The 26090-nt window shown below is 51.1% G+C and overlaps 1 protein-coding gene across 9 annotated transcripts in view; it reads left to right on the top strand.

Moving 5' to 3' along the window:
- Positions 1–4576: 4576 nt before the first annotated feature.
- ST6GAL1 (ST6 beta-galactoside alpha-2,6-sialyltransferase 1) overlaps positions 4577–26090 on the top strand; it is a 42073-nt gene continuing 20559 nt past the window's right edge. For 3 of the 9 annotated variants that reach the window (XM_084529815.1, XM_084529822.1, XM_084529817.1), the window contains exons 1-2: positions 4577–4733; positions 17015–17172. The gene's annotated coding sequence lies outside the window, so the exon portion shown is untranslated. Of the gene's footprint in view, positions 4734–7221; positions 7532–12595; positions 12693–17014; positions 17173–20478; positions 20634–20746; positions 20857–24361; positions 24525–26090 lie in introns of those variants that run through there. The other 6 variants (XM_084529818.1, XM_084529824.1, XM_084529816.1 and 3 more) reach the window with 6 other exon arrangements.

Genomic DNA, 26090 nt, shown 5'->3' with positions numbered 1-26090 from the left:
ACAAAGAGAACGAGAGCTGCACTTGGATGTTCATTATTTTTACATACATGGCACGGGAGGGAGGGCTACGGCTTCCCTCTGCTGTGTGCTGCCACGCAGCATGGTGTGCAGGTAGGGGATGGAAACTGAGCTGATGGCATTGATGCTACAGCGTTCTTCAGCCTGGCCTGAAGGGAGATTTTACCTCTTTGTGTTGCAACCCAGTGACATAGGATTTTCCAAGAAAAAAACGACCCACCTTTTTATTATTACTTTTTATTTTGTTTCCAGCTGGGGCTGTGTGTGGACTTGCATTTGTTACCGTGTCTGCAAGTGCAATCTGAGACAATTGAACCTTCCTAAATTGTTGCTGAGTCTATATGCTGTGTGCCAGCAACAATTATAAATCCTGTTGCTGTTGTTGCCTGGGGTCTGCCATTTCTCTCCCAGTTAAATGTGTCATATTTTTGTTGAATGCCAACAGCACAACACTGAGAAGAGATAAATACACCATGGGCACAATGAATCACAAGCTCTGGTAGCCTCGCCCCAGTCCCAAGAGACTGTCTGGAGCTGGCCAAAGGAGAAAACACCATGGCCTGTTTTTCTTTTACTTCCCTTTTGCTTGGAGAGTGCACCCGTGGGAATGCAGGAAGCAGGAGGCATCGTGCCCATGCAAGAATCCCGGATGCCAAGAGGAGCAGGAGCGCCCAGCAGGGAGGAGGCTGGCACCGCACTGCATTGTCAGGGGGCGCAGGCTGCTCCTGCTGCCCAGGGCAGGCTGCCCAGCTTCTGACACCAGGGTGATGGAAAGAGCCGTGGCCAGCACAGTGAGTGCCAGGGTGACACCACGAGTCGGTGACAGCAGCCTCCCATGAAGGCAGCTCGTGAGTTGGAGACTATGGGCAGAAGCGTGCCCGTGTGGTGCTGTGCAACCCCTGCACTCTGCTCAGGGCAGGCTGGGCTTCAGAACAGCCATCTGCGGCCAGGCTGGGGCAATAAAAATTTAACCTCTGGTTGGGGAGGAACTGGAGGTAAGCAGCAAGAAGGACAGCAGAGTTCGGCAACATGACCCGTGGGGACAGGCTGAACGAACTGGCGTTGTTCTACCCAGAACAAGACAAGGGAGATGAGTTAACCTCTAAATATATAACAGCCTACCGCAGAGTACGTCAATAAACTGTTCTCTGTGCCCAGTGGGGACAAGGGAAAAATTACAACAGCAGAGATTTTGAAAAGACGGTGAGAGAAAGCTTCCAACTGCAGGATAATTAAACCCTGGCAGAGATACAGCTTGCGACATCTCCATCAGTGGATGTTTTTAAGACCAGGTTAGACAAACCTTTGTCAAGAACCATGCTTTGGGGCAAGGAGGATGGACAGTGTGGATTTGGGGGACCTTCTGAACTCTCATTCCAATTGTTTCCAGCTGTTTCTGTACTGACGTCAGACGCGTCAGGAGAAGTTTTTTGCTGTAGCTCAGAGTAAGGCCATTCGTGCAGGTTCCTGCGTGCTTCAAGGAAAGCCAGGCTGAGCAACAGAGATAGGGGCAACTTTTTGTCATGAAGCTATTAAAGCTTTAATCAAAGAGCTAAGAAACTGAAGATAGGACTGAATATATTTATTTTTTTCACATAAAAACCACTCAAAGCCACCCTTACATGCCTCTCAATAAAGGAGTCCTGTTCTTCCCAAACTTCTAACATTAGCAGGCACAGATCACAAACGCTCCTCGCTGGAGAGCTGACTGCTTGTCTGCAATGTTTCTAGCAAGAACTGCTACGCTGTGCCCTTCCTCCTCTGACCAGACAGCTGTACCTTGGTGTGTGCATGTAGCCAGGGGGCAAAGCTGTGCCAGCCACCACCCTGAGGCCTGTTCCTTTCCGTGCAGCCACCCAGGGGCCTGGCGGCTGAGCCTGGAGGAGGATCCGTAACGCCAGGACGTGCTTCTTTGTGTGCTGCAGCAGCTACTGGTGCTGGCAGTGGGATGAGAGCCTCTGAACTGGCTGGGACACGTGCTGGGACAAAAGCCTTCTTTTTGTGATGTTCGTCTTTCAGGCTGCACGGCCTTTTAGAGCGGCAGAAAAAGAGGAAAGCCTGTGACTGCAAAGGTCACCCTGCAACCGCTTGTTCTTCTGCAGCGTGGGGAAAAGCATCTCAGACAAAGAAGCTGGAGACAGCGTTGCTCCCTGGAAAGAAGCACGGCCAGAAGGCAGGAGTCATGAGTGAGATGAGGCAGCATGCTCGGTGTGTCCCTCTGGAATTTGGCTGCTCTCCCTTGCTCCCCCTGTGGTCCCTGCTGCCTGCCCCAGGGCATGGCAAGGCAGGTGGGTGAGGTTCATCCCGCAGGGCCACGGGAAGGATTGCTTTCGTTTATCTTCACGTTTTGTAACTGCTTCCAAAGCCAGGGAAGATTTCCCTCCTCGATGGGTGGTCCCTTCGCTGGCAGCATCAGGGTTTGAAGCCTCAGTGCAGCAAGAGGGGAGGGATGAGTGGTGCCATGAGGAGGAGAGGTGCTTGCTGTACCAGCTGGGGGATTTGAGCAGTTATGCTCCCTCCTGCAAGCTGTGGGGGGATCCGAGGTGCAGCTGAGGAGCCGTGAGAGGGGACTGCACAGTGGGAGACATGGGGGCAAGCAGGTGCGTTACCCACCTGGGCCTCCAGGGGAGGGCAGGGGGCTTCCATCTGGCTGCTGCTGGGGACGGTGGCTATGTTCCTGCGTGGTCTGACTGCAAAAGGACCAGCGAGATGCTCAGTGAAGGATCTTACCCCCAGGCCAAGACCTTTCAGAGCAACCATCCGCATAAACAAACGTGATTAGTGGTAAGTGTGGGCTGGCCAGCTGCCTTTCTTGCTTGTGATCCTGCTCAAAGGAGCCTCACAAACTCAGCTTAGCTTCAGCGTGTAGGTTTAACCACCTTGTAAGTGCTGGGAAGTGTCCGAAACCATTTTGCCCATGCAGCAAAACGCCTCTGTCCTGTGATACCTGTTATAAATGAAGTCTCAACTCAATCTGAATTTAGTAATACATGTATTCATACTTATAAAAGGTATAAAAGGCAAGTAAACAGCGCTGGGTGTGTGGGGAGTCTACACTCCACCAACACGCACACACGAACATCAAACATTCTAAATATACAGAACATTGCTTTACATACTAAACAATTAGAAAAGGTAACAAACAATCCTCTAAGTTCCACGACTTAACAGTCTCCATTTTCCATTCCTTTTGAACAATATGTCTCGCTTTAAGTTGTTAAGCAACTCAGTCTTTAGGCCTTATGTATCCCATTCTTCCCAGATCGAAGAAAAGCATATCCATCTCCTTTTCAAGGCCAATAGGGCCTGGGTCAAACGGCACGTCCAGGTCAGCAGGGGGCGGAACAGCAAAAGCCTTCGATAGCTGTAGCAGCAGAGGGGCCCATGGCGTAGCAGTCGGATCAGTAAAGGAGCCCGCAGCTCCCTCACTGTCTGGCAAGCCACACATGTCTGACTGTGGTCCCACACGGCTCTGTAAGGCCTCAGAGACTGCTCGCCAGGTGCCGAGCAATCCCACTGCAACCTTGTCGTCTTTAGTTGCAGAGTCCCACACCTTGACCTCAGTTTGGTCCCATATTTCAGGCTCATAAACTGTCCGATTGTTAATAAGGAGAATAAGCTGTAAGGTTACCAGGACAGTCTTTGTTTCTAAGGACGTATGATTCCCCACAATGCGCAGCTGCTGACCAGCGATGGCCAGCTGTGTGTGCGGCTCCGCTTCTCTCAGCTTGAGCTTCTCTCCAGCTCCGGTGTGCCCATTTCCAGCGACTTTCAGTACGAGCTTCTCTGAGCAGTTCACTGAGTCTGGCCGAACCGATCTCCATGAGGCGATCAATGTGCCTGTTCCTGTCCTGGTCTCCGTTCTGCCAGCCTGTTCCTCTTCACTCCTTTTTCCTGCTTCTTTATTGATAACATAACTTTATCGTGTTGCCTTCCTTTTTTTTTTTTTTTTTAATCCCTGAGGGCAGGCTCCCCTCTTGCACCCTTCTCCCCACAGCAGTTCTTTTCAAAACAACTTTTCATTGGGCAAACAACTTTGAATGGAACAACAACAGCAAACACCCAGAAACATCCTCGCCTTAACGGCTGGGGAACAAGAAACCGGAGACTGCATGGAGTCTCCTGAGTCACCCTTCTTTGTTCCCTCTAAACTCTTTTATACTCCTGATGGCCTCATCCTTAAGAGTCTAATGTTATCTCAACCACGGGGCTTTCCAACCCCCATGGCCACACTCCCAAATCTCCCCCTTCTTTATTAATATCAACCATTCTCTCGACAGGCATTACCACTCCATATATAACACCCCAAAGCTCCGGGGCTTGTGCGCCAAAGAGGAGCGTTGTGGGGCGGTGGGGCCATGCAGCCGGGGCCCTGCCTGCATCCCCGTGCGGCCCCAGGAGGGCCACGGAGCCTGCGGAGCATCCCCGGAGCGGGACGGGCACGGAGCGGGGGGGCCCCGGGGGTCCCGGCAGCACCGCCCGGCCCCGGCCGCGGCGGCAACAAAGGCGGGCGGCGGCGGCGCAGGTGGGAAGGGAGAAGGGGAGGAGAGGAGAGGAGAGGAAGGAGGGGCTCGGCTCGGCTCGGCTCGGCCCGGGCCGGCCGCCCCCTTCCCCGGGTGCCGCCGAGGAGTGCCGCCCCCGCGGCGGTGCTGCCGGAGCGCCCGGAGGCCGGCGGCGGAGCCCCCGCGGTGTCCCCCGGCGGCGGGGCGCAGCCCGTGAGTACGGCCGGGGGCTGGGGGCTGCGCAGCGTGGCAGGAGAGGGGCTGGGGGCTGGGGGCTGCTGCCCTGGCGGTGTGCGAGCAGCGAGCCCCGCGGGGATGGTGCCGGGAGGGCGGCGGGGCGCGGGCTGTGCGGGTCCCGCTGCCAGCAGGGAGCGCGGCTGGCGGGGCGCTGCCTCGGGCTCTCGCTGGCCTAGCGGGAGCCAAACCCCCCTGCAGGGCTGTCGGCGGGTTACCGCTGCCGAGCTGCGCTGCCTGAACGCCGGGGAGCACCGCGATGCGCTCCCGGTCTCCGCACAGGGGAGGACAGCGGCCGCCCGGGGTGCTGGTGTGAAGGGTGCAGCCCTGGGGTTTGCTGCAGGAGCTGCTGGCTGTAGCAGCGTGTATCTGTATCTCACAGAGCCAGCCTCCTCACCTGGCGCCCGGGGAAGGGCAGGTTTGGAGTGTGCAGCCCTCCTGCCCGGGTCACGGCATCGGCGAAGGTTTCAGCAAAGCTCGGGGTAATGGTGGGGCTTGTGTAGAGGTGAGCAATGCAGGACGTGCCCTAGGAAGAAGAGTATTCCTGGCAAAACCCTTCCCCAGAAGGCCCCTGGGACTCGGGCCAGGAGTGCAGCATGAGGCCAACTTTCCCCCTTCATTTCTGCAAGGGCTGCAGGAGCTCGTGGGGACCCGGCGCTCCCCTCCTGCAGGCAGCGCGGCTCCTCTCCGCCACGTTGGAGGCACCACGGGCACAGGGTCCAGCAGGATGGAGCGTGTGTCACCGCCTGGCTTGGCTCCTGGGGCTGTTTGCTGCTGCCAGAAGTGGCCGTGGTGCGGGGAGCAGTGAGCAGAGCTGCGTGTGCTCAGGAGAGCCAGGGGGCCTGGGTGCCAGGGACGGGATGGCACCACGGGCTGCAGCTGCCCCACGCTGTGCTCTCGCTCCTTTTTGGTCATTTTGTGGATGCTTCCTGTAGGTGGACAAAGTGCTGTGCCATGGCCTTGTTTGTGGTAAGCAGTGGCAGTGGTTCAGGCTCTGCGGGCGTGCTGTGCTGTGCTGTGCCTGCACCTCTCTGCAAAAGCGGTGGCTGGGCTGAAAAGCCTGCTTCAGAGAGCTGGGCAGTGAACCACCAGCTGGGACCAGCAGTATGCCTGCCTTGCTGACAGCAAGCATAAGGTTATGTGTCATGATTCAGAAAGCGAGAGGAATACATGAGTGTCTCCTCCACCGTATCCTGTGCAAGCAAGCATGTGTTTGCAAGGCTTTGATAACAGGGCTGCTTGCTCGGCTAACTGCTGGTTGTTTGGAAGTAGCTGATACTTGGTTGAAACCAAGCTGTGGACGTGGAGGTGCATCGTCATTGGCCAAGACCTAATTTTTCTGGGACAAAGCAGGCAAGTACTTGAATCGTAATTTGTAACGGTTGCTGACAGAGTTCCCTCTTGCAGGAGCTGGAAATGCATGGGAGGAAATTAAAAGTCCCACAATGAGATGGCCGAGGGTACTTTAATTAATGGCAAAGTGGATGCAGCCAGTGATGTTTCATATCTTTAAGTCTGATCTTGTGGCTGTGGTTCAAGAGGAACTTGATTGCAGAAACGGGATTACTGCGTGCTCAGAGGCTTATTTCCCTGTCTGTGCGAGAGGATAGGTGGCCTGCTGAAGGGCAGAGCTTTCCCAAAGGCAGTGCACAGGTGACAGCGCCCTTGCAGGCAGCGAGCACACAGCTGGTAGTGAAGCACAAGTCCCTCCTGGCTTCCACGCTGCTCCAGGCTGGAGGGAGTGGAGGATGGTAATTGGTGCTAGCCAAAATCCACCTCGGGTTGTCCTACCTGGGGCTCTGAGGCTGGCCCAGCTGGCTGGCACTGAGGACGATGTTTGAACTCAAGGTCTGTCACCTCCCTCTGCTTCTCCTGACCCACTTGAGCCATTGCACCGGCAGCTTTTGGAGGGGCAGGAATGGTGCAGTAGGGCCGCAGTCCTCTGTCATGTTCATGGGAAGGTCAAAGCAGCCCTTGCAGCCCTAGGGCAAAACATCATTTTCCTGTTCTCAACTCAGCATTTATAAAGATGGCAATAAAAGATCTGACAGTATTATTTTGATGATGTTTTATGAAACATACTGGCCTTTACTGTAGCCCTTGTCTTTGCTGGAGTAATGTAAAACCCAATTCTGTAAAGGATTTAGCAATCAAAGAGCATTATGAATCAGTCTGATACTTCATCCCAACCACAGCCCTTCTTAGGTTGCTGACCTACATACAGCTTTTGGCATAGCTGCTTCAGGGAGGCCGGGCTCCATCTCTGAACGTGAGGTGGCCCGCGTGCTGCCGAGCTGTGAGATGTCTGTGTGTGCTGGGAACGTTTTCACCGAGGTTACGAGCAAGTCTGCTGAAATCCCTTATCGCTTCAGCCGTGCTTGAAGCTGGTGCTGCTTGGCTGGGAACTTGTCTGTGACGTGCGAGCCATGGTAGTTCCTCTGAAAGCTCTTTCAGTTGTAACTGTGCTGATTAAAAAACTTGAATATGAAAGGAGGTGTTTTCGCTGTAAAGAGCTCCTAGATACCTGGCCAGCAAAACTCCTTGTTATCAGATGATTTAATTACTTGTGTAATTAAAAAACTTGGGAAAACTTCCGTACTTCGGGTATCTGCTTATAGATAAAACCCAGGCTTGTTGCCTTTTTTAAAACACACGTGGCAGTTCAACCCCTAGTGACATGTGAACCCAAAGCGTCCTTCCTGAAACCACCCCGGAGGCTCGCTGTGCCCCTGCACATCTCATCGCTGCCGTGATGCGGGCAGTAAGGAGGTGAGCAGGTACGAGGAGGGGCTGGAGGGGGGTCTGTGAAGCAGCTGGCTTGCCCATCAGCCAAAGGACACCGGTGCAGTTCTCACTGAGGTGGTGGCAGTGAAAACAGACAAAGCTGATGTGAGCTTGCTTTCTGCTACAGCTTGGGAAGGTGAGGAGCAGGATGACACACTGTAGCTGATGGCACGCAGAGCAAAGAGAGTCTTTGGGGTCAGTGTTCAGCTTTGCAACAGAGCAGGGCTGTTCCCGGCTCCGAGCAGTGTGGGGTCTGGCAGTGTTGGCTCCCTCCCTGGGTAAGGGAAAACACTGGTGTAAACTTTTTCTTCTTTCTTTTTTTTTTTTTTTTTTTTGTGTACCCTGTTGTGGACATCTCCGGTTGTGTGGGCACATCTGTTTGTGTTTGTTAAACACCACGTTGAGCAATGGTGCTGCGCTGGTTAGTGCTTTAAGGCAGCACTTAAGCCTGTTCGTATCTGTCATGATTTCAGCTCTGCAAGACAGAGCCCGTAGTTTGCAGGACAGCTGGAAGTGAGGAGAGGTGTGTGTGTGCTTCCCACCACGTGCCAGCAGCCCGCATGTGTGCCTTTTGGTGTGGTCGTGGGTGCCAGCTCTGGTGAAGGACCTTTGAAGCGGGGTGTGTATATGCTGGTGTTTTCATCTGCAGGTCTGGGGTATTCAATCTAAGCTGGTCCTGAGAGCTCCTAGGAGCTCATTTGGGGAAGAAACAGGGCAGAGTGACAGCATCTCTGTGAAGTCTGTCCCCGCTGTGGCTGTGTGCTGTCCCCACTGTGTGCTGTCTGCTAGGTTTTTGTCTCCGCAGGTCCCGAGTAGTGCGTTTGCTTCACTTGGGTTTGTTGGTCCCTTGGCAGCCTCTGGAAGCTGCCTGCTGAGTTTCTGCCTTGTGTTGGGTGTCTTCAGAGACTTGAGAGTTGCAGCTCTGCCAGAAAGATGTCAGATGATCTTAAATATTTGCTCATGATCTGTTCCTCACAAGATACCATAACCTCTGTTCTCAAACAAAGGTTGCAGAGACAGCTGCAGTGCAGCATCTTGCTTATTCCTCTGTCTTCGTAAAAACAAGTCTGCTTGTGATAGCTTAATTTAGAATAGAAACACTGCACAGGATATCACCCCTTGTACCAATGGGGTGCTGTAGGGCAGGGAGGCCTCCACTTTTTCCCTTTTTACCCTTGTGCCCTGGATACCTGGAACAGCACCTCTGTGAATGCAGGAGAAGAGAGCTCTGCCAGGCTGAGCTAAAATGTCTGTGCGCTCTTGATGTGTGTTTCCTCTGGGAACTGGCAGCTTCCGAAAATGAACGGAGCGGAGCTGCCTTCCTTCTGCTGCCTGGTGTGTGCTCCGGTGCTGCTGGAGCAAGCCAGCGACCCCCAGCCAGCTAGCCCAGGCGTGCTGCTGGTTCTGATTATCGCCGTCCCTTTCCCAAGGCACCTGGAAATATTTAGGAACTTCACTCAAATGCACGGCGCAACTTCTAAGTACACGTTGAGTGTTAATACGTCTAGCATCTACAAGGTCCTTTGCTGGTGCCTGCTCCCTCCTGCCTAGGTTGGTAGAGAGGGCTGTCAGCAGGAGCAGGGGAGGGGGTGGGTGTTGTGCTGTACGTGGTCGCTCACCTGGGGCACAGAGATCAGCAGAATTACGAAGCTGTTGGAATGAAGCATGGAGCTGGAGCCAGGCCTGTCACATGCACCGTGCACACAGATCTGCATTTCACAGCCCTTACCATGCTGGTGCTGGAGCCCTGCCTTGTGGCTGAGATCCCTGACTCTGAGAGAAGCTGAGAGCAAGATAGCACTCCTGGTGTAACTGGTGCAACCCTTCCTCCTCTGGGGAGTGAAGCAGTTTGCATTTATAACTGTAAAACTTTGCGGAAAGGTAGAAGTATGCCTCACGGCCCGTCTCTCGTACCACTACAGCATTCGCTGATTAGAAAATCACAGGGATTGAAATCGGTTTGCCACGGTTCCTGCAAGTGCCCTGTGTGCATTAATGGAGGTCACAGTCCGTAGGAAGTGTGCCAGTGGTGTAAGTGAGATGGAGAGACAATAGGACTTGTCATGGCAGTCTTGCAGCAAAGGTAGCTGCTTACTGAAACGGTTCTCCCAGAGGCTAAAAGTGATCCGTGGTCATAGTTGTCCCCTGCAGAGCACAAATCTCAAGGAGCTGTTTTTATCTTGAAATAACATTTAACTTGCAAAGCAAGGGTGGAAAGGTTTTGTGTTTTTCTAGATTCATTTGTAGGACTGAGCGTTCAGGAAGTGCTGCTGGCAGAAAGGTCATGCAGACCACCACGTGCCTTCTGAACAGAGTAGCTCACGCACTGAGCATCCTAAAAACAACTGTGTAGTAAAATTTAAATAAATAAGAATTTTAAACACAAATCACAAGGATTTTCTGTTTCCTTGACTTTGTTTCCTATCTTCATGACCCATCTGGAATCCTGAAACCCTTTGTGCTTGCTAGGGGTCTTAAGAAAATTGGAGATTTGAATGTATGAGATCATAGATGTTACAATCAAACTATATTTTATTGTTTTCATTTTAATGTAAGCCTATATAATTAACATTAATACACAACCCGGTGTTTGTTTCCTCAGCAGAGATTCGGTATAAAGAATTGTCAGGGTGCTGGGTGCTTCCTAAGTGAGATTCATCAGCGGAAACCAAAACCTTGTTCTCTGCCAGCTCTGTGCTGATTTGTTTGGGTGATTTTGGTTGAAATATGATTTATGTTTATGTGGCCCCAGGTAAAATTCCGCAATCTGGGCAGAATCCAGAGGAGAAAGTCAAGGTGCAGAAAAAGAATACAGGTCAAATTAAAACCCTTTTTTGATTCTGCAGGATTTTATGACCCAGCACTGCGTATCATTACTCTTTGGCTCTTTCAAAGGGAGCTTTTCCACTTTTGAGGAGTTTTGCTGGTATGTTCACGTAGTAGCTGGAGGCTGCTAACTTCTCAGCATCACTGAGGTGATGTCTGCAGGTGTGTGAGGAGGTGGAGAGGTGGGTCTGGTATTAACCAGTACAAAGGCAGCAATCTGTTGGAGGTGGGCAGATTTGCTGGGAATAGTGCAACAGTGGAGGAAGAGAGAACTTTTCCTTCTTTCTGGTGCCAGGCTCTTGGCACCCTTTGGGGCGGAAGGTGGTCAGCAGCGCTCTGGGAGGAGTGCTTGTGATAAGGACCAGGAAAGCACGGACTCCTGGAAATAAGCAAAAAAGGAAATATGCTCCAGAGTGTAATGAAGGAGAAAACATGGCAGTGGTGGGTACTGGAAAGGCACTCGGGTCTGGTGGCAGAGAGGAGGAAGGGAAGGCAGGGTGAGGATGGTACCAGAGGGTGTCCTTCCTTGGGGGGGTTCCTGCTGTGTGGAGAGAAGTGTCGGAGAGTGGAGCTGCTTTTGGGGAGAAATAAAACAAAGAAAAACACGCTGTAGGAAGGAGTGGTTAAGTGGATTTAAGATGGAAAGGAAAACAAAAACCAGAAGAGGCCAGGCTTGAGGGTAAGTGGAACAGAGATGGTGTTGGGCTTGAAGGAATGAGGAGCAGAGATATAGGAATAGTCCCAAGGATGTGTTTTGTTGTTGGAGGCAGTGGAATTCCTGCAGGCCAAGCTCCCGTCATTGATATAACTGAATCACTGATATAAATGTAATCGGGAAGGGGTGGTTTGGAGAGATGTGAGAGTGCCAAGCTAGAAAAGCAGAAAGAGCATTACTGGAAGAACACTTCAATTGAAGAATGGCTTGCATGATGAGTTAGCCAGACTATCTGCTCATAATATAGATTGGGGACTGAGATCACTGGAATTTTCTGGCTCTTCAAATTAAATTTTACATATTTTTAAAGAATAGCCTTCCTGACGTCTGGCCAAACTCCTCAGTTCACCTGTGGACTGAGGAGTCTGAAAACATGCCCAAGGCTTTGCTTTGAGTAGTGGCCCTGTGTGCGTGGACATCCGTGTCGTGTGCGTGGTCATCTGTGCTGAGCCTGCTGCAAGGTGTGGACTTCAGAAAGTGCCACGAGTGAAGAGAGGGAAGAGAGGTGGGAGAGGTGCATGGAAGGAATCTCATTGTCTTTAGATTTATCTGCTACTTTTCACAGCAGTCGCTACTTGCTGTCTTTCATTTCATTCTTCTGTAACCCAGCGTGGGTGTTGGTTGGGAACATTTTAGGCACTGTGGATGTGGCTCATCAATCTGAGTTGTGGTTAGGAGCGTGTTCTTGAAAATCTGTGGGAATTCCTTCACATCTGTACCTGAGGTAAAAATCAAGTTCACTTTCAAGTGTGGCAAAGCCCCTTTCTGCCTTCCCTTTCTCCGTTTTGGAAACCTGTTAGCGTTCTGCGTTTGCTCTGGGCAGGTGAGGGTGGTATGGCAACCCTGCAACTCTGCTCCTGATGCGGTTTTGATCTCTCAGGATAAAACCAGGGAGAAATCCCACAGAAGTGTTCCCCAGGAAACCGTGGGCAAGTTTCTTGTTCAAGGTTCACGTGTGTAACCAGTCTGTCTGTGGTTCAGCAGCCTCTGGTTTTGGCTGAACCCCAGGGAAAGAGTTCTCGACTGGGATTTCAGAGGTGAGTTCAGCTCTGCACTTTGTCGTCATCTCTGGGCAGACGGCTTTGCAAAGCACCAGTCTTCTTCAGACGGACAGCACTGGTGTGTTGCAATGAAATGCGTGCTTTAGGGTTGAGAAGTTCCCCTAGTTATTACGGGAGCGTAATCAGATACATATTTCATTAGATATTTATGGATTGTTTAATTAGATGGATAGATAATCACGTACTTGCCATCTAGGTAGGGAAAAAAAATCAAAACAATTAAGGATTAGCTGTAAAATTTGATGTCAGAAATGGTGTTAAGTTTCTGCTTGGACACTCTTTAATTATATTTTGTTTAGTCCATGCTGGAATTGAATGAAAATGAATGAAACCCACGCTTACCTGAGCTAGAAATGAGAGGTCTCACCAGGGTCATTAATGCATATTAACTCATACTTTTAAAATTCCTGCCTGCCATTAATTTGGCTTAACTCTTCCCATCTGTCTCCATGTAGACAAGACTCCAAAGCCTAACTTGCTTTGAGGTGTTGCGGAAAGGCCAAGGTTTCAGCGCTCTGCGTGCCATGCCCTGCCACACGTGCAGTGCAGCAGGTAGGTGCTGTGGTGGGGTTGTCACATCCCTGTTGCGGCAGTGCCAGCTGGAGAGCCGGGGCTGTAGCACAGCTCTTCCTGCTCACAGCACGGCCTCAGGGCTCATACCTGTCCTCAGCAGAGTTTTACACTGGGTCTTAAGCTGCTGATGTGCCAGAGCCATTTTTGGGCAGCGCTCATCCTCTCCAGCACCTTGTCTGATGGGCAGCTGAGCTGATAAAAGTCTCACTTCTTTCTTCATAGCTTCTACCAATTTCTTGTGGCTTTCTGCACCAGTTTTGGGAGGAGGACGAAGGAAGTGGAGTTCAGACAGGCTGGAAGCTGCAATATGCTGCTTGTTTGCAGCGCCTTGTCTGGGGAAAACAGCGAGGGGCTCTTGGAGAGCTGGCAGGCACGGAAAAGGGATGCGGCTGGGGTCATACCTGGAGGAGACTGCTTCTGGGTGCCAGAACCCCCTCAGCTCTGGTTTGCGTGGATTGCCTTTCTTCCTGGCCACGCTGCAGCTCCTGCTTGGGCCACGGTTGCGCTGGAGGATGTGGTGTGGGCTGGCTGCCTTCCTGCTGCTGCCTTGTGTCCTGTCTGAGGGAAGCGTGGAGAGCAGAAAGTGGTGCCCAAGCCTGCCTCGTGGCAGGCAGGTTTCCAGTTCTGTCACTGGGAAGGTGGTGGCAAGAGCGGGAGATTTCTTCTCTCCTCTATCCTGGCAATGCTCCTCCAAAGGCATGTGTTTCCCTTGGCGTATGGCCAAGGCAGTAATCAGTAACTTGATTTTCTGTAGTTTCCCTGCAAGTTGCTGGCTTCTGCTTCTCTGTTTCCAGCAGTGGTCAGTGTGTGAAGTCTTTCCCCTGTAGCGTTCATGAAGCAATTGAAGGTGAACAAGGGCTGCTGCAGCTGAAGGTGTCAAACCCAAGCAAAGGTACCTCCCTTCAGACACTGCAGGCTGTGGCGTTGGAGCTCCGGTAGTCAAGCCTATGGCCATGTCTTTGGCTTCATTTTGTATTATAATTTATTTGTAAGAAGGTTCCATTTCATAGCACAGGTAGTACTCTAGTAGCATCAGCCATGTAAAAAAATAAATAAAAACCTGACAGCGTACCTTGTAGTAACAGGGGTTTTGTCAAGCGTAATTTTGTCCTTTTGGAGTTGTTAAGCAGGCAGCCCGGGCTGAGAAGAAAAGGGACAAGAAAAAGGACAAGGAAAGGGTTGTAAAGCCAAGCTCAGAAGGCAGGATAGTGTTTAAGTTACACAGCCCTAATGCAACTTGCATCTGTGCTGCAGTTTCTGACTGCATGGTTCCAAGGCTGCTGCTCAGCTTGGTGCTTGTCCAGGTCCCTCTGGATGGCATCCCTTCCTAATGTAGGATCAACGGCACCACTCGGCTTGGTGTCACCTGCAAACACGCTGAGGGTGCTCTTCTGTCACTGCCAGATGGTTGGTTGACAGCTGTAGCTGTGCGTATTCTGAGCATTACCAAAGAAACGTGTATTTGGAGTATTCAGACCCTTAGAAAGGGTCCAAAACAAGGCTGCTGGTCTTGGAGTCCGCCCCCGCCGCTTTCTCTGGTTTGGGGCAGGTTGCTTGGTTTCCCCGTACCTCACTGTAACGTTGAGGCAGCTTCTCTGCCCTGCTGGCCCTGCGAGTTGCCGGGGCTCCGCGCCCTGCGGGAGCCACAAGCAGCTCTCAGAGGGCCGTGAGCTTGGAGCTCGCCTGGGGCTCTGTTGGCTGTGGTGCCAGCCTTGTGTCCAGGCAAGAGCACGGCTGGACGGTGCTGAGCTTCACACACGGTGCCTCCGTGGCTCAGCCTGCGGGTCGGGGTGTAAGCAGGAGCCAAGGCCACGAGGCCGGGCCGGGTGAGCGTCCACGCCTGCACCGCGTGGCTGCCGGCGGGAGGGAGCCGCTGCTTTCCTGGTAATGGCTTAATGGTTCTCTTTTTAACCGTAATTAACCCAGCAGGCAGGGGTTTGATTATTATGTTTTAGAAGAGTTGTGGTGGCAAGGATTGTAATTTGGGGATGAATCAGCAGTACCAATTAAGCAATAAACAAACATGATTTCTTTTACCAGAACGCAGCAGAGTGCTTTCCTCTGCCAAAGCAGCCAGCGGGCACTTGTTCGTGTTGCAGCTGGGGAGGAGAAATAATTTCTCACCTGTGAAAAGAAGGGAAGAAGAATTAATGATAAATTTCTTTACTGCTATCGCTTCCTTTTTCTTATTTTTTTTAACCTTGTTTGGGTTGGGGGCTCCTTTGGCTTTTGTTTTTGTTGTGGTTTGTTTTTGGTTTTTTCCTCTTAAGGATGGGATTTTTTTTCTACACTGTTGTGGGGGGGTTAATATGAAGTTCTTGCTTAACCTTGGCATTTGCAAAGGTGACTTCCCATCAGATAACTGCTGGTATTTCTTGCGGTGCTAATACTTGATCTGTAGATAGGCACGCGCACATTTGGGGGGTAAAACTTGGTAAAACTCCCTTTCCCCCACCCACACATTCTGGCAGCATTGTAAAAACAAAATGCAGGACCAAGGGGTGATGTCCTATCTCCATCCTATTTGCAGAAGCCCTGTGTGCCTGGGTCGGGGGACCACTGTCTTCTGCTTTCTGCCCAGCAAAATACTGCAGCCTTATTAGAGAATTGACATCTGGCTGGGACACAATTTGCTCTATTTAAAATAAAAATAAAAATGTAGCTGGCCTGTTTTCTTCTGCCTGCGACTCGTGTGATAAGAGTGTGGTCTGCACTGTTTCCTGGTGGTGTGCTGGTGACCCTGCTCTGCAGACGGGTTGGTCCTGGCAGCACGGTGGGAAAGAAGCGTGCTGCTCAGAGGGGGAAAGCACAGCCCTGATGAATTGGGCTGAGGCTTCTCTGCTGTGTGTACCAGGCTCAGGCTGTGAGGCTGACCGCTTCGTTGCTGCACATCAATTTTTACAGCTGGAGTGGAGAGAGGGTAGCCTCCTGACCCAGCTTTATATTGTTCTTCTTGTACTTTGTAATGCAACAAAGCAGCGTAGAGAGAGCTGGTATGTGAAGCTGCTCACCTCGCTGGCTGCTGGGGCGGAGGAGCAGGAGGTTTGCTGATGTTACCTGTTCTGTTAAGCTTAGCCTGGGCGGTTGAGCGAATCTGCAACCTTTTTCATGAGAGGTGTCAAAGAAGGTGGAGAGGGCTCTGACCCCCCTGGATGCTCTCCAGATTAATTACGCCTTTTCGTTTTCCCTGTGGTGGCAGACTGGGCGGACTCCCTGGGCAGCCCCTTCCAACGCACGACCACCCTCTCCATGACAAAATTCTTCCTGATACCCAATCTTAACCTCCCTGGTGCAACCTGAGGCCATTTCCTTGCAGTCCCTATATTGCCACGGGGATGGCCATACCAGGCCACGATCAGAAGGCGAGGTGGCCAGATCCCTCTCATGCCTACAGCTTGTGGGACAGAGCCTGGTGTGCTTACTGCCTGGTGTGAAGTAGCACGTGGACCAGCGATCCTAGTGACTGCTGTGGCTGCTGCTGGGGCTTCCTAGCCTGGCATGCACATGCAGCCACCCAAAAGCACTGCCGGTTGCCAGAAGAAGCACAAAACTTTGCTTTCAAGTTTAGCAGCCCGTTCTTCCTGCCTTCCCTTCCTGCCTTCCCCTGGCCTGACATAACCCTCAAAGATCTCTTTGGTTTCGTTATTTCTCATGCAGCCTCAGCCCTCGCCAGCCCTGGGGAGAGCTGGGCGCTGGCTGCCTAGCACCAAACATCGCCCTCAGCCCTCTGGCCTGCTTGCAAGGACGTGCAGCACCACGCTGCCTCTTGCAGCCCCCTCTGCTGAGCTTTCTGCTCCTGGCAGGGCTGGGTGCCGCGGGCCTGGGGTCCTTGGGGTTAGAGGTGGCTGTGGTGCAGGATATCAGCGTGTCAGGATCTCTGTAACCTGTGGGTACTTGGGTTCCCGACAGCAGGGAGCAGAGCTGCAGGACGTGTGGGGCAGACCCGTGCTGGGCCATGCACACAGGCTGGAAACTTGCCTGGGGCAGGGTAATTATGGGAGGCGGTGCTTTTTGTGCGGGTTGTGTGCACCGACTTGCTAAGCAGTCTTGTGATGAATATCTTATTTAAGAGGATTTTAGGACACGTGTTGTAGTTACTCCTAGTTTCTTGTAGAAATAGGGGAGAGGTTAGAGAAATGAACTCTGAAAAGGCTTTTTTGTATTTCTGGCCAAGGCTCCGCGTGGTCGCTTGTTGCTGCAGGTGTGCCGTGTGTGTCCTGGCTGCCCACTGTGGTCCCAGGGCCAGCAGTCTGTATGACCGATACGGCTGTCTCACATTGCATCCTTCATTTCTTTCCTAGGCCAGAAAACTCAACTCGAGGTGAGATGTGGGCATGAAGAACTGCATGCACAGCTTGGATGTGGCAGCAGCTCGCCTGGACCTCACCTGGCCACCCCGCTGTGACTGGAAGGGTTTTGCAAAAGCTGCTGTGGACAGTGAAGGAACCTGGAGATGAAGGTAACAGCCGTGCCTCTCTTCCCTTCCCTGTGCCTCTTTTTGCTTTTGCAGGCCTGGCAGCAAGAGCATGGCTGCTGTCAGCATGGTAAAGGCACGTATATATGAAAGCATTGCTGTCTGTGGAGGGGCTGTCTTGAGTTGCATGCGAAGTTGAGAGGGGTGTGAAGAGAACTGGGAGGGCTCTCTGCTCTTCCTCTTGCACCTCCCCTATACTTTCTGTAAAGCAAAAATTGTTTGTTCTGCTTCTGGGGGGAGCTCTTGTAAATGTTGATACGTACTGGCTAAGCTCCAGAGATAAATGCCTGAGATGCGGTTGCATTCTGACTTGCATAAAACTAAAATGAGATGTGTGCTGGGGCTCGCTTTGGTTTCTTTCCCCAGAAACCCCTTGGGGATATTGCTGGTGGCACTGGGTTAGAGTAATTAGCTGGATGGGTTCACAGACAACCTCTGCTCAACATCCCTGGAGATTTCCATGCTTTCACTGGTGGTGCCCCTACTTTTTTGCCCTCTTCATCGCTCTTCCCTGACATCCTGTCCCTTATCACAGCACTGCAAGCATTCATTAGCTGTCTCCCTGGATGATTAGCTGTGCTGCCTATGGAATGTTCCCAGTGCTTTGTGCTTCAGTGTGGGGCCAGATTAGTCTAATAAGTGTGTGAATGGGCTACTCTTTGGTGCCCAGTTCAGTGTTTTGGTTGGGCACAGCTAGGTTTTGGGTAACCTGACTGGGAAGGTGGTGGTGCCAGGAGCCCCAAGGTGAATGCAGACCTCTGCTTTGTCACGTTCCCCGTTTAACACCACCTTCTGCACATGGGAGACCAGAGGAAAGCAAACTCAGCAGGGGAGATTTTTAGCAGTGATTGCAAGTACGGGTTTTGGACTTAGGCCCATTTTCATGTGTGAAGAGGGTTTGAGAGGATTTCATTGTACAGTTGCTTTTTTTAATCCTTAGCTTCCTGGCATCAGGAATGCCAGGCAGCGGTGGCCTCTGTCCCTTCCCCATTTCCTCCACCGCTGGAAACGTGGTAGTCGTCCCTCCGCTGCTTAAAACCTGAATCTTTAATATGGAAAACGCACCCCCCTCTCTTCCCTTCTGGCCAGGGAACACTTCCCAGTGTTGTATTACCTTTAGCATTGCAAACTGGAGAGCCCCAGCCGTGGCAGAGCGGCTCAGCAACCTCCTGCCTGTGGGCTGAGGGCAGGGAGCGGCTGCTGCTGTAGTGCCTCGAGACCCAGGGGTACTGGACCCTGCCAGCACCAGCAGGAGTGGGAATGCGCTGCTGGAGACAGGTGAGTGGAAGAGAGAAGAGGCACGGCACGTCGCCCTGGACATCCTTGGCAGCTGTTGTTTTCCTGGGGAAAGAAGGAAACTGAGCCACAAACAGCTTCTGGTGAGAGGATTTTGGTACAGAATAGAGGATCAAGCAGGTCAGCCATGGAGTGTTGCCTATGTAAAAACTTTTATTTTTGTGTGTGTGTGTGGAAACAAGGGGTTTTGTTTGTTTTCCTCCCATGTTCCTTGATGAGAATCCTCTGCTCATCAGGCAAAGAAGTGACTCACAGTGTGACCTTGGGCTTGCTGCTGAGATAACAGGATCTCGGAGCGCTGTGTATCTTGCAGGAGTGGGACTCGTACTCCCTGGGAAGGTGTGGCAGCACGGAGCAGCTCTGTGAGCCCATGTGAAGTGTAAGTTTGCACCAGCCAGTGTTACTTTAGCCTCGGTTGGATGCCAGTCTTTAAGACAGCAGAAATCTAAGGCCAAGCTGACCTCTCAAGCACAATTTTTGCTTTTAATCCAGAGATATTCATTCTCTTAACCTACCTTGGTAGGACAAAGTCTTTATCTCCTTTTGAAGTGCTGAGAAGTTGGTCTGTTGGACAGTCACACCCAAACCTTTTACTAAATGAGGTTTTGGGAACCGTGTCCCCCTGGTACCTGGGGCCTGGGTGACAGATGGGAGGAGCACGGCCACGCACAAGGACGACGGGAGGCTCATTGTGCTGCCTCTTCAGCAGCAGCAGTTCTGCAGCGTGGGTGTCCAGGCTGGTTGAGCACACTCAGCACTGTCTTGGACCTGGTACTAAAATAGTTTCCTCTAAAGGGGATGCGTGAAGTATTGTGCAAGATAGCAGAGTAATTAAGCATTGTGTAAGATAACGGAGTAATTAATTCTATTAATTCTGAACACTTGATTCTGAAGCACAGTGCCAGCCCACCTGGGTGGTTTTCCTTTAGGGTGGCTCCACCGTTGCTATCGGTTTTGGGCAGCTTTCTGGATTGGGAGCTGGTCATTTGTGCTTGTGGCTCTGGGTCTCCTGGTGCCAGCCTTCTTCTGCCTGTTCAGGGCTTCTGCTGGCTTATGTTTATGAGGTCCGTGCTGCAGTCCCAGGCTTATTCACTTCTGTGTATATTATTCTGGAGTAATTGCTGTTGGTTAGCACTATGCAATATCAGGGTTTAAAAGAATGCTTGTACACATACCTACGTGTAAATATACCTGGGGGTGTTTATATTTGATTTTACAGGGGTGTGTGTGTGTATATTTGCACTCTTAACGACAAGTGGTTGTGAAGCTGTACATATGTAAGCAGGATGGTGCTCTTGGCTTGGGTTAGGGTTGTACTCTGTTCCAGTCAAGGCAAGCAGGTGTCTTGCTCACCTTCTGTTCAGGTTTGCGGGTGCAGTTGCTGGAGCTACTTCTGTTGCCAGCTCCTGGTGCAGAAGATGACCAGCTCAGGCATTGCTTCTGATGTGAAGCTTCCACAGGAGTCGTACGTGGGCTCTGAAACTCACAGCATCTTGGTGAGCAGAGGACAGGAGCCCAGAACAGTCACTGCACACTGGGGGTCTGGGAGAGATGGGAGGAAAGCTGACAAAAACAAACAAAAAGCAGATAAGAGAAGGACTTTCAAAAAGGAAGGTTCATGGAGGGGAGGAGGAGCTCTGGAGACGGACGTGAGGGTCCCACTGAGGCAGGAGGTGACTGCACACCGCTTCACCCTGGGGAAAGGCCACAGAAATTTGAGCATCCCCTCATGCAGAGCCAGTGCTGAAAGGAGAGTGAAGGGCCTTAGGAAAGGTTTCCCAGGAAGAAGAGGAGTGCTGGAGATGCAGTTATGCTAGGAAAGCTGCTGGTTCCACACAGGTCATGTATGGCAGAAGCAGCTGTGTGGTGGGAGCTCCTTCAGCAGCACTGCACTGGTTTGGGGAGGGCCTCCCGGCTGCTGTCAGGAGCAGCTCTGGCAGGGGTTGTGCATCCTCGGTCTGTTAAAAATAGCTCTCTTAAAAACAGCAGCAGTCAGAGAAGTGGTTTCGTTAAGCATAAACCACCAGCGCCTCTGTGCTTGTTGCTCGAGCAAGTGTTTGGTTAGATTGTGCTGAACGCCGTACTTCCATCTCCTCAAAACAGCAGAGCCCTCGCAGAGTCAAAGGGTTCAGGTGACCCAGCGCCTTGAGGTGAGCGTGTGGGGAACTCCGTCCCGCTTCCTTTCTCTTACCTACATCGTCGCCTCTTGGCTGCAAACCTGCAGAGATCTCCATGAGTGCTTGTCTTCTCACCTCTTGCTCAGGTGGTCTGCTGTGAGCGAGCCGGCTGAGGACAGGTATGAGAATCCAGAAGCAGCATTGGTCTGAGGAAAGCCAGCTTGGTCCGCCGAAGGTTGCTGTGCAGCTCGTGTGTGTGAGTACTGCGTGGTCTCCAAGCAGAACCCCAGGGACGTGAGGTTTTGGAGCAGTGGAGGAAAGAGCACCACAGTGTGTTGGCTTTGCCTGTTGTGCTGGTGTTGGGGTAGTTGGGGAGCTTTTAAAGCCCCCTCAGAAAAGGCATGCGAGGTTAGCCCCGAGCATTCTCATTGCTGCAGCACGGGTGCTCCACTGTTTGATATCTGCTACAGGTAAAGCCTTACAGAGGCGTAGGCTTTTTTAGGGGTGCAGTTTAGGCTTTATATGTGACCCAGGGCGAGAGGAATGTAAAAGCTGAAGCAGGCTTATCATCTTAACAGACTTCAGAGAGTATTCTTAAAAGTATTGCTTTTGTTTCACTAGTGATTTCTATGTTTAACACTTAAGGAGGAGGAAGAATTTAGAGAAGATGACTTGCAGAAGTACTTACATGACTTACTTACATAAAACTGTGGCCTCTCTGCATGTTGGACAGCTTTCTGAAAAGCTTTTATTTCAGCTACATCAATTTCTTACTGCATCCTGAATACATTATTTCCTAATTCAAAAATAGGAGGGGAATATAAGAACAGAAGTATGTGAGTATATATATTTGTGATACATCCTGTTCAGGTGGACAAATGGCTTGAGACAAGCCAGCAGCATGCACTGTGAGCCCAGAAGGGCACCTGTGTCCTGGGCTGCAGCAAAAGAGGAGTAGCCAGCAGGTGGAGGGAAAGGATTGTCCCCCTCTGCTCTGCCCTGGTGAGGCACCACCTGGAGCACTGCATCCAGCAGAAGGAGGATGTGGGGCTGTTAGAGCGGGTCCAGAGGAGGGCCACAAAGATGATCAAGGGCTGGAGCACCTCTCCTACAAAGATAGGCTGAGAGAGCTGGGGGTGTTCAGCCTCCAGACGAAAAGGCTCTGCGGTGACCTCATTGTGCCCTTTCAGTACTTAGAGGGGACTTACAGAAAGGATGGAGAAGGACTCTTTACCCGGGTAGATAATGATAGGACAAAGGGGAATAGTCTTAAACTAAAAGAAAATAGATTTAGAGATTAGGAGGAAATTCTTCACTGTAAAGGTGGTGAGGCACTGACACAGGCTGCCCAGAGAAGCTGTAGATGCCCCATCCCTGGAGGCGTCCAAGGCCAGTCTGGATGCGGTCTTGGCCAACCTGATCTAGTGGGTGGTGTCCCTGCCTATGGCAGGGGGTTGGAACTGGGCGATCTTTGGGGTCCCTTCCAACTCAGGCCATTCTGTGATTGTATGATATCAGTGGAAGCAGAAGGAAATTAGCTGAATTGACCTTGTTCTTGGAGAGGGGAAAAAAAAAGACTACTGAAATGCAAATTAAGAATCCCAAGATAGTTTGAGAGGACATTGCTAGGCTTTTTTCTGGCTCTTCTTTGCTCTCATATTGGAGTGATGCACAGCCTTCTAAATGAGAGGGGATGAACTAACTAGGGTACCTGGTTTTGGGGATTCACAGCCAGTTTTGCTGAGGGTCTGCTGCTGTGATTGCCTGAGGATGGGAAAGGCATCTGTGTGCTCGCAGGGGAGTGGGATGATAAAGAGATGGACTCAAGTAATGGATATGGCACAGGCAGATCTGTGCATCTGTATGTTCAGATTACTGTTGTGCTTGTGCCCAAACTGCAGCAGACTGTGATTAGAGTCAACATTTGGTTCTCCATGTGTTGAAAACCAGTCCTGCACCCAGAGATTTGCCAGGAGACCCCAGAATGGCCACTGTGTACCTCCAGATCCTTTTGCAAGCTTGGACGTGTTGTGGTAGAAGCCTGGATCATGTTCTGAGGAACTGGAGGAGGGAAAATCGTGGGAAGGAGAGGGGGATACACCACTGGGGAGGATTCCCTTACCTGGAGGACTGAGGATAGTGGAGATGAAGGGTCACCTCTAGTTCTGGTCTAGAATTCCTGCTTTTTCCATGCCTGGTGACTGCCTGTCCTCAACAGGTAAATGGGGATACTGGTTGTCCCTTAAAACTGAGTAAAAGCAGGCAGGTTTGTTTAAATAAAATAAATGAGTAACTTTAACCTAAAGCTTGATCTGAGCTAGATCAAAAGTCAGCCTTGTTTAAAGTTTTATGAACTTTAAGCCCAGTGCTTTCCACTTGGGAGGTTAGGTCTGATGTTAAGCAACAAGAAGGACTTGCCATGTCTCAAATGAATCAGGCAGGTGCTGGAGGTGGTGTAAGATCACCCTTCCAGGCTCTAGCCCCGTGTGGGATGTTGTTGTGTGTGAGATGACAGCCGTGTGAAAACAGCAGTTCTTGCTTGAAAGCAGCCAGGCGCGGTGTCAAACGCTGCAGACTTCCTGTGAGTCACCTGCCTGCTGCTGGCTGTAGGAGCCTGTCACATACCACAGCTCAACTGGATTTTGCTTGCGGGTGAAGGAAATCTGAGTTCCTCGTCTGCACATAAGCGTAGAAGTTTGCTTCAGAGATAGAGATCATTTTGGCACGTCTGCTTATCTGTGCAGCCCATCTAGACGTTTTGCTGCAAGAGGTAACTGTATGTAGCGTATGCCGCACGATCTAATCTAAGAGATAAGTTTTGCAGTATTCTGCACGTTCTCTGTGATTTGTGAAAGTTTGGTTCAGCTGAATGTTGAGCATTTGATGCTGACGTTCAGACTCTTTTCTTAAGGATGGTGGAAGCCTCATTGATGCATTTTGGCCTCCTCTGTTTGGGTTATTGAAATACTTCTTTAAATAATTGCATGGATTTTGTGATTAGGGTTCCTGAACGAGTGTTGCATCATGGATTGGATTCGCAGTGAGGTCTGGGGCATCTGCTGCAGTGTGCTCCTTTGGATTGTGAATACACCACTGAAGGTCATCTGCTGATCACCTCATACTTGCTGTGCTCCCATTCGTTTTGGGAAACAGTTTTGGATTAGGCAGGGCTCGAGTCAAGTGGAACCCAATGAGAAGAAGGTTTCCAGGAACAGTCTAACTCCCCGCAGATACACCGGTTGCTTGGCTTACTGCAGTTCATGGCCGCAGGACTCCAGCAGGACTCACAAGGTACACCCTCTCCTATATGCCTCACAGGTGATGTTGTGAGCTTCCCTTCAGGATTCACTCAGCAAAGATGAAGTCAGTCTTGGCAGTGCTGTGAAATGGCTGACCTGAGGACAGAACTGACTGATGCAGCGAGATGTTAACGCAGTATTGAAACAGAACCAATTCGTGATTTTACAAAAGGAAAAAATGCAGTACAGATAAGTGTGGCTTTCCCTTGGGGCACAAATTGTGAATTAATGCTGTCAGGTGTGTGCTCATCTCAGGGCAAACAACATTCAGAATCCTCCAGCTGCTATGACTAGGAAATTGCTCAATTTTTAGCAGTTACGTTCAGAAAGCATGGTGAGGGTGAGGAGCGAAGTGAGTGTTGTAACTGGAGATGGCAATGCTTGGTGCTTACTTCAGTCCGGGTTCCTTGCGTTCCAGTTGAGGTTGGCCTTTCCTGAAGCCACTTCCTTCGCAGAAGAAGAAATCTGGCTTCTTCATGGCCAGGTGGCAACAAGGGGAAGGGAGGAGAGCTGCGTGCTCGTGGAGCCTGCTTCCAGGAGCTATATGACCTTGTTTAGCTGTGCTGGAGTCACATTTTTGGCTACATCTTCCCTCAGTACCTCATCCTTCCTCCCAATGAAGAAGGTGAGCACCTTCCATTTTTCTTTAGGTCATAGAAGAGCTTACAGCCTGCTGAAATGTGTTGTGCTATAGCCAGTGCCAGAACCAATGCTGCGCAGAGGAGATAAAATGTCTGCGGCCTCCTTTACCGCTTCAGGGAGCAACCCGTGTTTCTGTTGGATTTAGCTGTCTAAAACGCTTCCTCCATGCCTGCAAGCCACCACCTGGCTGTGATGAAAAACACATTTGTGCTGAGATTTGTTGTTGTTTCGCTTTTGTTTCTGTTTGTTCAGCAGCCCCGGTCTCCATTTCGTGCAGCTGGCTCGGCGGCATGCCCTGCGCTCAGCCTGTCTCCGGCCCATGGCTGCCACGCCGCCTGCCCTCAGGGTCTGCTGCCCACTGCCTGAGTGCCTGCATCTGTCCCCTGGGGCCACGTGGACCCTGGGGAGATGGGCCACCACTTGCCAGGGCATGGGGAAGCAGAATGACACATGGCAGAGCTTGGGAACCACTGCTGCTGGGGCAGTGACCAAGTCGTTCGTGTCCACAGGCCCTATGGTGGCAGCTGTGGGGTGGCATGGGGCCTGGTGGAGGCTGGAGGTTTCTCTGAGTTTTCTGGACTTTGTACCTGTTTTTTCTGCTAGGAAAAAGCAGGCTGATAACAGTTGGAACAGTAGGTGTTATTAAATAGGCTTGAGAGACACTACAACAGTCTTTATTGCCCTTTTGGCCTCAGTAAACTTTAATTAAACACACTTCAGTATCACAAGGGTAGTGGTTTTTTCCCTCCAGCAACTGTGTTAATCCTCTGTAATTAACATACTGCACTTAGATCACTTTATACCCTGCCCATAGGCACAGCAGTCCTTCACTGGGATGCTGTCATGGTATACTGTGAGGAAATAAAAAGGGGAAATCTCCAGCTAGGTGGTATCCATCGAGTGCTCTCTGCTCGCCACGTGGTGCCGGGCCCCACATCCCAAGGAGGAGCAGTAATGGCACATAGGGCCAGGAGGCATCTGTATGCTCCTACAGAGCCTTTGTGGTGCTGGATCCTTCAGCTGGGGGCATGGCCGTTGGTTTTTGGGTGGACGGTACCCTTGTATGTGTCTGTTTGGGGGGGGGTTGAGGAAAGCAAACTGTGAGGAGATTTTAAGTTAAGTGTTCATCAGGGAAGTTTCAGTAATATTTTCTGTTCTTATAAATACATATGTGAAACTTTGAGCAGGAGGAGTGTTTTAAGTTCCTTAAATGCCTTTAAACATACCTAGATGCCCAGATTTATGCTAAATGTTTATATTTCATGAGATTTATAAAATTGAGTCTCAATCAGGCAAGGTCACTTCCCTGGTGACTTTCCTATGGGCTTACTGAAGGTAGATACATTTTAAACAATGTACCAGGAGGTCTATTGACCAGTTACCAGTAACTCAGACTGGATTTTAACAAACAAGTCCTTGAAGTTTGTTCTTTTTTGCACGTGGACCAGCTTTCTCTTCTGCGTGTCTGCTCTGCTTTGTGAAAGCTGCAAGAAACGCTCAAGCGTTTATTAAATCTCACAAACACAGTTTTAAAGCTGGGTCCATCACA

This window comes from Aythya ferina (assembly GCF_964211825.1).
Source record: "Aythya ferina genome assembly, chromosome: 9".
NCBI classification, from domain to species: domain Eukaryota; kingdom Metazoa; phylum Chordata; class Aves; order Anseriformes; family Anatidae; genus Aythya; species Aythya ferina.
The sequence above is the reverse complement of the archived record's forward strand: the minus strand, read 5'-3'. Positions and strand labels throughout refer to the sequence as shown.